General features: G+C 44.9%; 1 long non-coding RNA gene across 2 annotated transcripts; it reads left to right on the top strand.

Moving 5' to 3' along the window:
• Positions 1–2624: 2624 nt before the first annotated feature.
• Positions 2625–6495, top strand: LOC310831829. 2 transcript variants are annotated; one of them, XR_014558001.1, is made up of 4 exons: positions 2625–2769; positions 4463–4558; positions 5023–5143; positions 6383–6495. It is a non-coding gene; the product is annotated as an uncharacterized lncRNA (long non-coding RNA). The 2 variants fall into 2 exon arrangements; XR_014558000.1 differs by lacking the exon at positions 4463–4558 and having other exon boundaries at positions 4983–5143.
• The last annotated feature ends 9945 nt before the right edge of the window (positions 6496–16440 follow it).

Raw genomic sequence — 16440 nt, 5'->3', positions numbered from 1 at the left:
GTGGCGCTGAGGTCTAAACCACTGAGCCTCTTGGGCTTGCTGATCAGAAGGTCGGCGGTTTGAATCCCCGCATCGGAGTGAGCTCCTGTTGCTCTGTCCCATCTCCTGCTAACCTAGCAGTTCGAAAGCACATCAAAGTGCAAGTAGATAAATAGGTACCACTATGGCGGGAAGGTAAACGGCGTTTCCGTGTGCTCTGGTTTCCGTTGCAGTGTTCTATTGTGCCAGAAGTGGTTTAGTCATGCTGGCCACATGACCCAGGAAGCTGTCTGTGGACAAACACCAGCTCCTTCATCCTGAAAGCGAGATGAGCGCCACAACCCCATGGTTGCCTTTGACTGGACTTAACCGTCCAAGAGTCCTTTACCTTTTTTTACTTTGTTCTTTGAATAATCATATGGGCTCAATGGCAGCTCGGCCTCCTCCTTCAGTTCTGAGCAAGGGCCCTCGACATCTTGCAAAGGAGGTTGGGATACCATATCGCCTGCAGACTCTGGATCTCCTTACTCCATCTCATGGTCCCTTGACACACACTGCTCCCCCCCACACACACAATATTTGGTTTGGGGAGCACCAGATCCTCTTTTGAAGAGGATTCCTCCAGCAAACACATGAGAAAGATTAGAACAATGTTCACCCAGCATCACCATAAAGGGTCACAGCTTCTAAAAGCTTCTCAAGCATTATAGCTTTTTCTTTCTCCAGTCATTATTCCATTCCCTCCACCTCCCGTCCCTGATGTGAGAAGCGAAGGGGGGAGGATAATTGTTTGGGCTAGAACAGGCACCCTTTGTTGAAATGACACCTGGCAGAGGAGGGGCATCCATTCAGCCCGCATCCCTAAATATCAATTCCTTCATGTGGTTAGGAGGGTTAACAACCATTTGTAATCACATTAGACAAAAACGGTTTAATTCTAAAGAGGGCTGTTTTCTGGACTTGCTTCCCCTGACTGCATTACAATGAGAAGATCAAACAGAATCAGCTTCAATGGCGAGATTATAACCAAGGAAGAGAGAAATCGTTAGCTGGGAGAGCAAGGGGAAGACAGCTCTGTCCTCCTGCAACAACGGAAATCTTTGCAAATATAATTAACAGATGTCTGAATTAGAAAGCCAGATAGTCAAGCTCTGGGAAGGCAGGAGATAAAAGAAGAGACTGGAAGAAAGAACTAAGTGTTGTCCAGAGTAGCCTTAAATATCACACAAGTCAGGTATGCCCACATGCTCAAAAGGACATAAAAAGAGCCCTGCTGGATCAGGTTGATTACTCAACTAGTCCAACATCCTGTTCACACGGTGGTCAGCCTGTAAGCAGGACCTGAGGACAAGAGAACTTGCTTCTCCTGCAGTTTCCAACAACTGCTATTCAGAAGCCTACTAACTCCAACCAGTGATAACATTTACTTGCATGAATTTGTCTAATCCTGTTTTAAAGCCATCTCCACATTACTTTGTTACTCAATGCTCTGTGATTACAATTGAATCTGTGAACAGATCCCATTGGAAAGTATTGTGCCTTGAGGTTAGCGGTCAATGATATAAACCAGGGTAGCCAACATTGTGCCTTCCAGATGTTGTTTGATGCCAACTCCCGTCAGCCCTAGCCATCATGGCCAATGTGGAGTTGTAGTTCAACAGCAACTGGAGGAGATAAGAATATAGGAAGAGCCCAGTTGGACCAGGCCATCAAATCCAGCATCTTACAGCGCTCAACCACATTCCTCTGGGAAACCCACATTGAGGGCAGAAGCACAACAGACCTCTTCCCCACTCATGTTCCCTAGCAACTTGTATTGAGAGGCAATCCTGAGCCAGATGGACAGGTGGTCTAGTTCAACATTTCCTATGTCCCAAGACAGCCTTCCCCCTGGGAGTTGTTATAGTCCAGATGTAAGAGGTGCCCTGTTGGATCAGACCCTGCTGGATCAGTCTAGCATTCTGTTCTTACAGGATGGCTAATCAGATGCCAGTGGAAAGTCCACAGGCACAACACAAGCACTCTCTTTCCTGCCAACCCCAGAAACTGGTATTCAGAGGCATATTACTTCTGCTACTACAGATACCAAGTATATACAGTGGTACCCCAGGTTACAAACGCTTCGGGTTACAAACTCTGCTAACCGGGAAGTAGTTGCTCCAGGTTGTGAACTTTGCCCCCGGATGAGAATGGAAATCGCGTGCTGCCGGCACAGTGGCAGCGTGAAGCCCCATTAGCAAAAGCGCTCCTCAGGTTCAGAATGGTTTCGGGTTAAGAACAGACCTACAGAACAAATTAAGTTCATAACCTAAGGTACCACCGTATAGCAAATCTGTTTGCAATTGGTAGCTTTATCCTCCATTAATCCCCCTTTAAAGCTGGCCAAGCTGGTGGTCATTCTTGTGAAACCAAATTCCATAGTTGTAATGGTGTTCTGTATGAATAAGTACTTCGTTTTGTCGGAGTCTCCCAATGTGCAGCTTTCCCAAAACCGTTTGATTTTCCTGCCACACTCAAAGAACAGATCTGCTCCACCAATGGCAGTCAGAGACCTTCCTGCCTGTTCTCATCTCTGTGACATCAGCACATTTCAGCCAATCACTCCCAGAGGCTTCATCGCCACCACCATATGGGCCACAAGGACTTCCAAGCCCTCCTCACACTGGCGCTCCTTAGCCAATAATGGAGTGGTTTCCTTACAAGCAAAGACACCCCCATGACTGTTATGGGAAGAGAGGCAAACGAATGAAGGGAAGAAAGGGACTCAAGTCTCCTTGGGAACATGTTCTGGTAAGAAACCTCATAATTCCCAGTGCCCCATTTATTTTGGTTAATTAAACTGTCAAAAGGGGAAGGTATTTACCTGTCATTCACTGCAGGCACTGATGAGGTGTCAGCCTGCTGATAGGTAGCTGTTCAATTACAGTAATTGCCTTTGTTTCTGTCCCAGGCTTCTGTTCATCACCCACATCTTTCCTCACTGCCTCTCCTCTAACTCTTTCCTTGTTTGGTTGGGTTGACATCAGGCACATCAGGAAATGTGGCAATACTCTCATGTCCTCATGCCATGACCTCAACCATATTGAGGTCATGAATGCATATCACTGCCTCCTATTTGCATACTTCTACTGCCTCCCCCACCAGGTCAGATTCAGTCCCTGGGCAGCTGAGTCTGGAGTAAGAGCATAAGAAGAGCCTGCTGGATCAGGTCAATGGCCCACCTAGTCCAGCATTCTGCTACCAGTGGCCAACCAGATGCCTTGATTCCAAACACTCACCCCAAACCCCACCCTCAGCAGTCCCTTCTTCACTACCCCAGCCTGTCTCTCCAAACTTCCCCAGACTCTGCTCTACAGTCATGGAGGAGTATGCATCTGCAGAAATGGCTATGGGCCCTTTAAATACTGCATTCAACATTCCAGATGTTATGGGGCAGCAGCAGCTGTTGACTACTGGGTGGGGCAACCAAGGGGATCTCTGGAGATGGAGCTAAGGAGACCACAAGAGGCCATCGGACTACAATTTCCACCATACCTGCCCATTGGCCATGCTGTCTAGGGTTGAAGGGAATTGGAGTCCAACAACATCTGGAAGGTCACAAGTTAGACACTCCTGACCTAAATGATGCCAGGAAGAGGTTCAGCCTATGCACTGTTGTTCAACTCTGGGCAAGACTACTGGGAGAGCTACAAGGAAGTTGCTCAGCATGTAAGTCTGAGTATGTTAAGTGATGCTGATTGACTTCTACAGAAGCATAACAGTCAAAGTGATCGGGATACTTCCCAGGCTGTGGCAGGTTGACTCTGCCACCATCTTCCCTGCAAGACCTGCAGAACTGACACCTGAATAAAGCTGATGCAGGAACACGTTCACGACACACAGAGTTCTGCCTCTTCTTATTTTTGTTCTTCTCACCCTAGTTGTGGAGCAAATGGGAATAATGTGAATTTTTAAAGGGTCGTCCCGTCCCCGTCCCCCCCGCTGCTGCCAAACTGTTAGAGCATCTCAGTCTTTTCCTGCAGAAGATTCAACAAAATGCCCTCCTTGGTTTTGCCATCTGTGACTGTTAGGTGCAGCCATGGACCCAGTTTTATTATTGTTTAATACTATTTTAATACTGTTTGAAGGAAACAAAGACACCCCCGCTCTCCTATATTAGCACATGGCTTCCTTCATCTACCAGTAGGAACTAATGACAGAGTTTTATTGAACATCAAGTGAGCCAAAATGTCTCTTTAAAATAATTTTCTGGCCATGGAGGGGAGGATGGTGTTAGATCCTCCTGATTAATTACCAGAAAATCTCAATGGTCCCCTGGAGAAGGGTTGGCAAAATCCACCCCCTTTCCCACCTTGGAGAGTTTTAGAGGCCATTTTCTAACAGTCATAGAACCAAGAGTTTGCATGGGCTCAAGTTAAATGGAAGCCATTTCTGCCTGTTTAAAAAAGAATAATGAAGAATTTTTTCACTGCTTTGTTTTAAGTTTCTTTCTCTGGAATGATGCTTGTGGGCCATTCCAGTGGGGATGTGTGATCTGCATTTAGACTGCATCGCCAGGATACAGAATGCAGTGGACCATGTAAGTATCAATTTTCCATAGTGGGCAGATCGTGTGTAATTATAGACCATTCCAAGGTTTACGGCCATGAAGAATCTTTGCGACCGGCACTAAAATGCTTATGGAGTTGTTTTGAAATGTTTCCAGCAAGGTGCTTTTGCAGGAAAGGGGAGAGCTCCTGCCTCAAGGCTCCCCAAATTCCACTTTTGTGGGAACATGACTTGTTACGGGAATTGCCTGTAGACTAGGCCTCTCTCATGCTCGTATTCTACCCGCAGAACTGCTACTTCAAGAAGGGGCAAGCAAATTTGATGAGTTATAAATCCTGAAGGTGTGATGCTGGGGATGCTGTAGGGAATGCCTCCCCAAATCTATAAGGTTGCATATTGTTCCTGTGGTTCTCTGCTGCTGCACTAAAAAAAAAGATTTTATTTTTCTATTTTAGTGCTAAAATATCTATTATTTATCACCATGCATTCTGCAAGGCTATATATAGGTTGAAGTCAGATGGAGCCATCGTTACAGCAGTCAGAACATTCTTAACAACCAACTGAGCAGATTCTTCACTCGCGACTTGAACTTAGTTTTGCCACTTGCCTTATCTGAGTACGTATATGCGTTCAAATGAATGGATTACATCTCCAATAACCAGTGCTGGATTTACATATAAGCTAAACAAGCTATAGTTTAGGGCCCCACTCTCTTGGGTCCCCTAAAAAAATAAAGAAAGAAAAGCACACACCTGGATGTACATTTCCAAAATATAAGATAAAAAACAAATAAAATAAAACCTACATACAGCAACTGTGTTTTATGTTGTATAGGCCCCTATGATGTAAGTAATGGGCCCTGCCTGCTAGCCTGCTCCCTAAAATATCACTGGTTTGCTCATTTCTATATGGCTTTAAATACCTATTAGGTCCATAAATTGCCATATAGCATATATTCAACACAAAAAAACAGTGACAATTTGTTGTCGACAAAGGATAGCTGGACATATAAAGGCCCCATTACCTTCAGTAGCTTAGGGGCTCATCAAACCTAAATCCAGCCCTGCCAATAACCAAGGCTGGCTATAGGGAGCACACAACTCCCTTGTTACAGCAGCTCCAATTGCTACTGGTCTGCTTCTGAGCACAAATCAAAGTGCTGGTTATGACCTATAAAGCCCTACACCAGGCATAGGCAAACTCAGCCCTCCAGATGTTTTGGGACTACAACTCCCATCATCTGTGACCACTAGTCCTGTTGGCTATGCTATTTGGGGATTACAGTCCAGTAACATTGGGAAGGGACGTAGGTGGTGCTGTGATCTAAACCACAGAGCCTAGGCTTGCCGATTGGAAGGTCGACAGTTCGAATCCCCACGACGGGGTAAGCTCCCGTTGCTCTGTCCCAGCTCCTGCCAACCTAGCGGTTCGAAAGCACGTCAAAGTGCAAGTAGATAAATAGGTACTGCTCCAGCGGGAAGGTAAATGGTGTTTCTGTGCGCTGCTCTGGTTCACCAGAAGTGGCTTAGTCATGCTGGCCACATGACCTAGAAGCTGTCTGCAGACAAATGCCAGCTCCCTCAGCCAGTAAAGCGAGATGAGTGCTGCAACCCCAGAGTTGTCCGGGACTGGACCTAATGGTCAGGGGCCCCTTTACCTTTACCTTTAACATTGGAAAGACCACAGATTAGCCCCTTGTTTTTACTGTCTTCTTTTTCTAAGGCAGCTTCTGGAGCATCCCATAATACTGTTAAGTCAGAGGTTTTACCGCCTGTGCGCCACATGCCAGTGTTGTCTGGAGTCAGAGGTAAACGTGAGAAGAGCAATTAATGTGAATGTTATCTTTGTGCATTAGGGTAGCTTCTACACATCCTCACACAACCATCTCTAACCTCCACCCACACAAGCAAGATGCATTCTCAGAGTCCCAGGACACATTCCCACCAGACAAAAGGTCTTAAGGTCAGCCTGGATAGCTCAGTTGGTTAGACTGTGGTGCCAATAGCACTAAGGTTGCCAGTTCAATCCCTGTATGGGACAGCTGCATAGTCCTGCATTGCAAGGGGTTGGACTCAGTGCATCCCATATGTGGGTCTCTGGCTGTTTTTGGACTGCAACTCCCATCATCCCTAGCCAGCTGGACCAGTGTTCAGGGATGAGGGGAACTGCAGTCCGGGGAGAGGGGGTGGCTGGAGACCCAAGTGTGGGAAACACTGGACTAATCTGCAGGGTCCCTTCCAACTCTACAATTCTATTCTATGAAGATGCAAAGCAGTGAAAGGTGTGGCCTGTGGGGCATTCCAGGGGCCAGCTAGGGAGACCTGGAGGGTCATATGTGACCTATAGGCATGAGGATTCCCACACATTTGCCATAAGTTTTCAAAGAATCCCCGCAATAGAATTTTACCCCACCTACTTCAAATTTATCAGTCCCAGTATTGTCAGGAATGAAGGTCAGGTGAAGATATGGAGGAATACTTGGACAACCCCATATCTGCACCTTGGAATATGGAGCCAAACAAATGGTATATTATTTCTTTTTTAAAAGAGAGAGGGGGGGAGAGAGAGGCATAATTAATAAAATGGCTGCCTCACACAAAACCTCCACAGTGAACTTGTTTCACAAAAAGAACTTACGGATGAATTACACAGAAATCAAGTGAGGCTCTGTTCCATGGCGCTGCTCTCTAGAGAAACATTTTGTCTTGCTCTGCACTCTCCTGTGTGTCAGTAATAAAGTCAGTGGCAAAAGAGAGAGAGATACTTTTGCAAAAAAAGAAGATGTTCGGGGAGAAAGAAGCCCTTAAAGCAGACATTTAATAATATGGCAATAAAACAAGGGGATAAAACAAGATGTGAAATAATAGGCCCACAATGAATCTTCTTTGGGATTCCCCCCAGACCCGGCTCACTGATCCTGCTGCAAAAACCATTTCAAATTGGCTTTGGGGGACTTCCAAGACTAGGACAGGGAACTCAAGAAAATATGGCAATGGCACCATCCTGGCGAGTTTGTGAAATGTAGCTGTGCAGACGCATTGGGAAGGAGTCAGCTCAGCGGTAGCAGAGCTGCGCAGATCTCATGATTCATATCATGTCCCAGGTTCAGTCTCTGACAACTCAGGTTAGCAAAGTTCTCCCTGATAGCAAGGGAAGGGAAAGTTGTGTCTGAAGATCATGAAGAACCAGTCATTTGGCCCAGTATTAGACTGCTTAGTATATTCCACAAGAGGCAGGTCTTTGGCCCATTAGAGTTTGTCTGATGCCCAACTTGCTAATAAGGTATTGGAATTCTATGGGAACCTCCAAAGTTTAAGGACCTAGAAAACAGCCTTATTACAAATTGACCTCTTGGTCCATCTAGTACAGTAATATCAAGGCCAGAGGTGAGGAGTCTTTTATAGCCCAAGAGTCACATTCCTTTCTGAGCAGCTATTCAAGGCCACAAAACAATTAAACATTAATAGAAGTGTGTGTGTGTGTGTGTGTGTGTGTGTGTGTGTGTGTGTGTGTAGGCATGCACATACAGATCATTAAAATAAAAACATCACAGTACCAGCCCTTTCCTTAAAAACAGTCAGTTCCCGAGAGTCTGTTAGAACAAAAAAGTGTCTTCACCTTGGCAGAAGGACAAGGATATAAAGCAACAGTCAGTTCCAGGCCAGTGATTCTCAGGAGTTCAGTGCCCCACCTGATCCTAAAGCTTTCTCCACAGTGAACTCTCCATGGTCCTGATTTTCAACTGCCTGACCTGCACCAGGCCACGCTTCATCAGAGTATATCAGTGACAACTTAGTGGCAAATCAGAAACTTGGAATTTGGTTAAACCCTGAGACACATTGACTACTCAAGCTGTCTGATTCCTAACAAACTATGGAGCATGATAACAGAGGCCATCATTCTTAGTTCAGAGCAAGTTAAGTTATGTGTGGGGCTGAACATTTAGGCTTTGAGGAAGGGCTGCAGCTCTGTGTTAGAGCATCTGCTTTGCATGCAGAAAATCCCAGGGTCAATCCCTGAAATCTCTAAGTAGGGCTGGGAGAGACCCCTGTATCAAATCCCCAAAAGCTGCTACCAGTCAGAGTAGAAAGCATTAGACCAGATAGAGCAATGGTCTGACTCAGTTCAAGGCAGCTTTCTATGTTCCTGCGTTTCATTGCTTCTTCATGTAAGGGATGCTTCTGAAATCATTTCTGTCATTCCATCCCACTCATCCCACCTCTCATCCCCACTTCTCATGCTTGGATCAGACTTTGATATTAGTGAGGAACCACTTCCAGCAGAGGCCAGAAACATTGGTGGAAGTGCAACAGTAGGGACCATTCAGTTTGTAATGTAAAGGTTAGTTCTGATAGTGTTAAAATCAACCAGCCAAGAGAGGGGTGACAGGTAGAGGTGTTGCTTGGCAACCAGACAAAATGGCATAATCTTCAATGAAGTAGTATATGCTCTGATTGGTTGTGTAGTTCTGAGGAAGTTTTCCCTCTGTATGTTTGGCTGAATGCCTCCCTATTATGTATATGCCTGACATAAGAAAAACAAAACTTCCTGGTTCCGTTCTCCTCCAATTATATACTGTTTTGTACCATTTCCCCAGTAAATCATTATCAGGATTTATTTTCTCTCTGGGCCCCATCTGCAGTGTTTAAGCGATTTTGCCTACATTTGTATCTATTCTTGAAGAACTGGAGCATAATTTATTAGTAAAGAGCAATCAAGACCTTGCAGGCATCTTATATGCACAACATAACCCATAAACTGTTGTATTTTTACCGTCCTCTATTTTTCAACACAGCAAAGGAGCTTCCAGGTCAGATGAAAAGAAAAAGTATCCCAACCAGAGTGTCAGAACACAAAGCTGTGATTCACAGCCACTAAAAGACTGTACATGCTATTTATGAGTGGGGTAGAATGTGTACAAGCAGCAACTCCTACCAGTCTCACCATGAAATGTGCTGGTGTGACCAAAGGAAAGAGGAATCCACTTTACTGGTGGTCAAAAAATGCCTGAACTAACTGCTGTTCCATTTGTACCGATCTTCTCAGTACTGATCTTCTCAGCATCTGTGTCTCAATTTATGCCGGCTATCTTATTTAAAAATAAATCTTTGTGAAGAAAGGGACGGGGGGAGAGACAAGAAGAAGAATAAAACCCACACATTGCAATATGCTCACCCAAGTCAAACTGCTATCCTGGCCCTGATTTCATCTGAAAGGAACATGTTGTCCCTGCAGGACAATTTTTAACCCTTGTGAAAATTATTTCCAGCTGGCAAAAACAGCAAGAAGATGGAGAAAAACTCTTGGGTCACCATGTGATGGTGTTTTGTGTGTTTGTGTGTTTTAATGCAGTGTCTCATTTTAACACATCTCAGTATGGTGATGCTTCCGGGAGAGGGGGGGGGGAAGCAATCTTGGCATGTCAAATCGCCATCATCCTAGGGGAACATGATCCTAGGAAAAGATGGGTAAATCGAGAATGTGCTCAGAAAAAGCCCCATCATTTCCGAGTGATGTACAGATGCTCTAGCTGGCTTGGAGAAGCACAAACTCTCTGTTGCATTTGATGGTGTGGGTGTGTATTTGCAATAAACCTGCTTGTTACAGAAGACTCATGGGCTTGACGTTGGTGGTGATCCCCGTATGAATGTAGTCATTGGAGACGAAGGGTATATCAGGGATGAGGAATCGCCATCCCAGGGGCCAAATGTAGCCCTCTGATCCTCTCTCTCAGGCCTGCTGTTCCAACGCCAGAACCAAGAAGGAAACACTGATTAAATCAACTTGGCTCCCAGATCCAGTTCAGGTCAGGCACAGATTGTCCTAGATTGGATGAAACACTGAATCTGGCCCCAGACTGGACCAGGGGAAACAGCTCAGGTTACAACTGCCTGGAACTGACATTCCTTCCCTCCTGTCATCAGCAACTCTTCTGACACTGACTGGGAACTTTTGAATGGGAGTCAAGCTTGATGGCGGCTGCTCACATTACCCCCAAATGCACTGACCCAGCTTATAGTTCTACAAAAGATATAATCCCGGTCCTACTAGAGCAGTGTTTCCCAAACTTGGGTCTCCAGCTGTTTGGGGACTACAGTTCACATCATCCCTGACCATTAGTCCTGCTAGCTAGGGATGATGGGAGCTGTAGTCAAAAAACAGTTGGAGACCTGAGTGCGGGAAACCCGTACTTGAGCTACAAATTTCATAGCTCTATAGGCCAGGCCAATGTACTCGCGGTAATTAAACATGGAGGGCAGTCACTGGCAATGGGAGCTAGCTTGGCTCCCATTCAAAAGCTACATTGCCACCTAGAAGAAGAAGAAGAGGAAGAGTTTAGATTTGATATCCCACCTTTCACTCCCTTTAAGGAGTCTCAAAGCGGCTAACATTCTCCTTTCCCTTCCTCCCCCACAACAAACACTCTGTGAGGTGAGTGGGGCTGAGAGACTTCAGAGAAGTGTGACTGGCCCAAGGTCACTCAGCAGCTGCATGTGAAGGAGTGGAGACACGAACCCGGTTCCCCAGATTAGGAGACTACCGCTCTTAACCACTACACCACACTGGCTCTATTCAGCACTGCAATGCCTCTGGAGGTGGCCAGGGAGGGGGTGAGTGGTAGTATCAGAGGAGGGCTGGTAAAGGCCCTTCTCAGCTTCTGGAACCCTTGGCCAGTGCCGGACCTGGCCCGCAGGTGGCACTGGGTCAATTAATTTTCTAGCTGTCCCAGACCAAAGCCCATTTTGCACCCATTAGCACACCTGGGCCATAACTATCATCAAAATGAATATGGAAGTTCACACAGGCTCGGGAGTTCCGTCAGCATCTCAGAGATCCTGAACCGCAAAAACAAAATTACAAGATTGGGGTGTTTGTATCTAAATGATCTGTCCTCCTCAGTTTAATTACAGTTTTATCGGTGCATCTGCTGTGATCCCTCCATTCTCTGTCAAAGGTGTGAGCAGCCTGTGATTAGATGTGAGCAAGATACTGATTACTAGTTAATTAGCTAGGCTAATAAACTGCCATTTAGAAGGGAGGGAGGGTGGATGGGGAGGAAATGCTGGATTCTTCCCAAGGAAAGTTGTTTTAAAACATGGAGAAATGGGACTTGGGTTTATCTTCAAATCTGCACAAAAATCTGCATGGGAAAGCATTTCTCCTGATCTCTTAAACACACAAATACACACACACACACACACACACACACACACACACACACACTTGGGGGCTCGCATAGCAGACTTTGGTAGCTGGAGGGGGTGTCAAATGTTCATTTTAGTTTCAGCTGAGCTGATGCAGTCTTGCCAAACTTTGGATATCCAATGAACACACTTAATTATTATTCATAGGAGTACAATGAAGAGTAGGGATAAAAGAGAAATCTTACTCAGTTCACATTTAAATGTAAACCTAATTGATGCCTTTCAAAACAGCATCCTTCAAAATTTCTAGAGCCGAATAATATGTACAAAAAATGCATATACTTATATAAAGTGTACATGAAAATACAATACACGGCTGAAAATAATATACAAAAATGTACTAAAATAGGAGAAATGTCTGCGGAAATGTGTAAATTAGAGAAAATGTCATTCACTTATGTCCTGGCTGATCTACAGTTCCCAGAGTGGTTAAGAATCAATCCTTCTTCACAAGAAACTCTGGGAATTGTAGCTGTGGATGTGGAATGGGGTCTCCTAACAACTCTCAGCACATTTAACAAACTCCAACTTCCAGTGTTCTTTCAAGGAAAGTCTTGGCTGTTAAAGTGGTATCATAGTATTTTAAATAGATGGTGTTGCAAGCCTTTTGGGTCCTTTCTTCTTTCATCTGAGCTGATTTCCTCTCACCCTGCTGCTTTTTTTCATGCTTCCTTCTTCTCCATTGTGTTTTGGTCTCCTGTCAAACACCATTATCTTTAACCTCAGGGCAGGGAAACAAAATCAAGACACTGGGTAATGCAGGACAAAATCTAACTTGCATTGTATCAGACTGAAAGCGTGCAACAATGAACACATTCGCTGTCAGCAGCATTATTGAAGGGGTGTCAAGCAAAGCCCATTTTCGCTCTTGTATCCGTTGGAATGAGTCAAGTAGACGTGTGAGGCTATAGTATAAAAATACACCTTCCCCTTCTGTCACACTTCTGCCTTGTACCTTAAGATTTAAGGTGCTGCTTTTGACCTTTAAAGCCCTTCATGGCCTAGGACCCTCGTACCTACGGGACCGCCTCTCCTGGTATGCCCCACGGAGAGCCTCAAGGTCCATAAATAATAACACCCTAGTGGTCCCAGGCCCTAAAGAAGTTAGATTGGCTTCAACCAGAGCCAGGGCCTTTTCAACTCTGGCTCCGGCCTGGTGGAACGCTCTGCCTCATGAGACCAGGGCCCTGCAGGATCTGATTTCTTTCCGCAGGGCCTGTAAGACAGAGTTGTTCCGCCTGGCCTTTGGCTTGGAGCCAATTTGATTCCCTCCCTCTCTCTCTCTCTTTTTCCCCCCCTCTTTCTTTCTTTTCCTTCTCCTCCTGCGATGAGGCTACATTTTAATATTTTAATGTTCCATTATTTTAATTGTTGTGTTTTATTTTTGTTTTTAATTTTGTAATCATTCATCTTGTTTTTATTATTGCTTGTAAGCCGCTCTGAGCCCGGCCTTGGCTGGGGAGGGCGGGGTATAAATAAAAAAAATTATTATTATTATTAATACTGTAGTGACATTTAAATTCTCCCACCACCTAGTAGTCCCCAGTATGCACGGATATGGAAATCTGCAACTTGCTGAACACTGGGCAGGCTTTTTCCGTCACAGTATGCTCTGCCCATCTGCTATCAAGTTCAGCAAACCCTGCTGTGGGGTGCGGGGAGATTCCACCAAATCAAAACAAATGCATTAAAAATAAGGCAACTGCAGTGTAATCCTAAAGCTCACCAGAGGCTGGATCACTAGAAATGGTCCTCTGGACTCTGCCTGATTGGTGCTGAACCATCAGAGTATGTAGCCAATATCTGCACTGTACATTTAAAGCACAATTATACCACTTTATTCTTTGCAATATTTTTTTTCTATTAATGTTTTCAGTATTGCAATACAATATAAAAAAGGAAAGCAGATGCAAAAGAAACTAATAAATAGTGAGCAGAGGATCAAGTATATATATCCGAGGCAATTGACTCATCTGGAAGAAATATATCAATCTATCATTGAACAGGAATGAGAGGATAGAAAAGGCAAAGAAGGAAGTCAGAAAGTCCATCTTCAGTCTTTCACCTCTTCGCTGTGTGAGATGGTGCTCAGATCGAAGTGGGAGGCCCTCTGGAGGGATTGTTTTCCATTTTCAATGAATGGGAAGGCAGGGACATGACCGCAACCGTAGAAAAGGGAGGTGAGAGCCACACATTCAATGCTGCGATCCAGCTGGCAGTAATGTTCAGAAGGAGAGCATCATTGCTTCCAACAACAGCCTTTATATTTTCGAAGAAAACATTTAATTCCATCTCTTGTAAAATTATATTTTTAAAAAATGGTAGGGGAAGATTGTGGGATCGAGAAACATATGATTTACCCCAACCCCTTTCAAATCCTTATAATAGGGCACTTATCAGCAATGGTCCTCCCCCCACATTCATTCTCAAAGCTATTACTGAGCACAACACATACAGTTAAAGGATTGCTAGCACTTTAGATTATTATATGGAGTTTGCTTGTTTGTGTTAAAGAAAAGAATCTATTTCCCCCCTTTTATTTTTCACTAAATCCATTTGATTTTTTCATAAAATTATATCCAGTCCAAAAAAGAATATTAGTTTCCCCTGAAGATGATGCATCGCCAGCAAAGTGCCCTTTGAATGCCCTTGGTCCCCTGTTCGGTTAGAGTGAATAGGACATTAAATGGAACACAATTCTACAATGGCTGTTAATTTTTCTCTTGCACACTGAAAAAAATGGAACAAACTGACATGGCTACCTAGAACAACACCTTATGGAATAGATGGGATATTGGCCTAGTTTTTCCCCCCAGTATTCTTCAACAGAATCATAAGGAAATAATTTGTGGGTTGTGCAGGGCCATTCCGTCCTATCAGGCAGGGTTAGACAGCTGCCACAGAAAGCAGATCCTGGGACACAGGAGGAGCAACCTTGGTAAGACTGCCTGCCATTCCTCCTGAGCCTTTTGGTGGTTCCCCTCTGTTAAGAGGATAGATCTGTGTCTGTCATGCAGCATGCTCTGACTAGCCTAAACTAGCCTGACACCCTCAGTTGCAGGAGAGAGGAATCACTGCAGTTCAGTGACAGAGTATCTGCTTTGCATGCAGAATTCCATGCATCTCCAGATAGGGTTGGGGAAGCCCTGCTGGGGATCACTGGAGACCCTTCACCAGGTGGTGCTGAGCCAGGAGTTAGCAAACTTTTTCAGCAGGGGACCGGTCCACTGTCTCTCAGACCTTGTGGGGGGCTGGACTATATTTGGAGGGGGGAATGAAAGAATTCCTATGCCCCACAAATAACCCAGAGATGCATTTTAAATAAAAGGACACATTCTACTTGGGTAAAAACACGCTCATTCCTGGATTGTCCATGGGCTGAATTTAGAAGGCGATTGGGCCGGATCCGGCCCCCGGGCTTCAGTTTGCCTACCCATGAGCTAGATGGACAATTGGTCTGACTTTGTATGGCAGTTTCCTGTGTTCCTATGAAGCCGTCATCTTATCAAAATGAAGATTCAACTTCCAGTCTAGTATGTGGAAAGATAGGGCATGCCATTTTTGTAGGGAGACAGTCAACCAAAATGTCTTGGGATGTCCTCAAGATTCCAACAAAGGCTTGCAAATATTAACAACATTGCCTCATTCACTGTGCCTCTTTCATCTGCCACAGAGAACTAGAACTGCCAGGGACCTCTATGACACTGTGGCTTGCTTAACCAACAAGCTGTTCCTGAGGTTCAGCTGTCCATATATCCTTGGTTTCTTCTCAGCTCTATAAATATGTAAGAATGTAAGAGAAATATAATGGAACCAATGAAGGCTCTGATGATCAGCAGCAGACACCAGAATTGGCATTCATTGAGCAACTTATGTTTTTCAGCTTCTTCAATAACATTTGGTGTGAATTCTATTGCACATCGATCTGTCCAGGCAGAGTGGTCCGACTTCATTCCCAGTTGCAAAAGTCTATATAGCTTTTCCTTTATAAATAAAAACATAAGGCTGTCGTCATGCAGCAGTTCACCTCGCTGCCAATACATGGCAGGTGAGGGGCTCTCTGAATATACTTTCTTCCTCCTCGCTTTCCAAATATTTGTTATCTTTGTTGATGTGGGGGATTCCAAACAAGGTTGAGCACACATGCGACAACAACACTGACCCCTCCTCTCCTCCGGAGATCTGCTCCTGCCTGAGACCTTCATTAAAAGGGTCACATTTACACAAGCTAAAGGCCAGCCATTGCTTGAAAAGCAAGCTGCTACTAGTGGACCCACAAGGATCTCTGTCCGGTTGAGAATTTCTGCCGTAAAGCTGCAAGCAATAATCTCTCACTTGGGGCCCATAAAGTGACATGGGATAGAGACTGCTGTGATAAATGGGAACATAACTCACACTTTCCCACCCATTGTCTGTCAAGTGGAAGGGGTGGGGAGTTGTCCCCCAGGAACCTTCAGAAGCTGGGGTTGGATCATTCACACCAGTTCCTGCCTGAGTAGCCAGTCAATTAGAACTTCATCAGAAATCAATTTGCAAGGCTCAGCTGAGATGTACACATAGATCAGCCTATGCCAACTGATTATCACACTAATGGAATATTCCATTGATTAATTGAATATCTAAGTCCTGAAATGTAAGCCTGATGGAATTATCACCAGTTAGCTACTAGACTGAGGAATAGCCACGTGCCACGGCTTCCTGAAGCCAT

Source organism: Podarcis gaigeae (assembly GCF_964106915.1).
Source record: "Podarcis gaigeae genome assembly, chromosome: 14".
Classification (NCBI taxonomy): Eukaryota; Metazoa; Chordata; class Lepidosauria; order Squamata; family Lacertidae; genus Podarcis; species Podarcis gaigeae.
The sequence above is the reverse complement of the archived record's forward strand: the minus strand, read 5'-3'. Positions and strand labels throughout refer to the sequence as shown.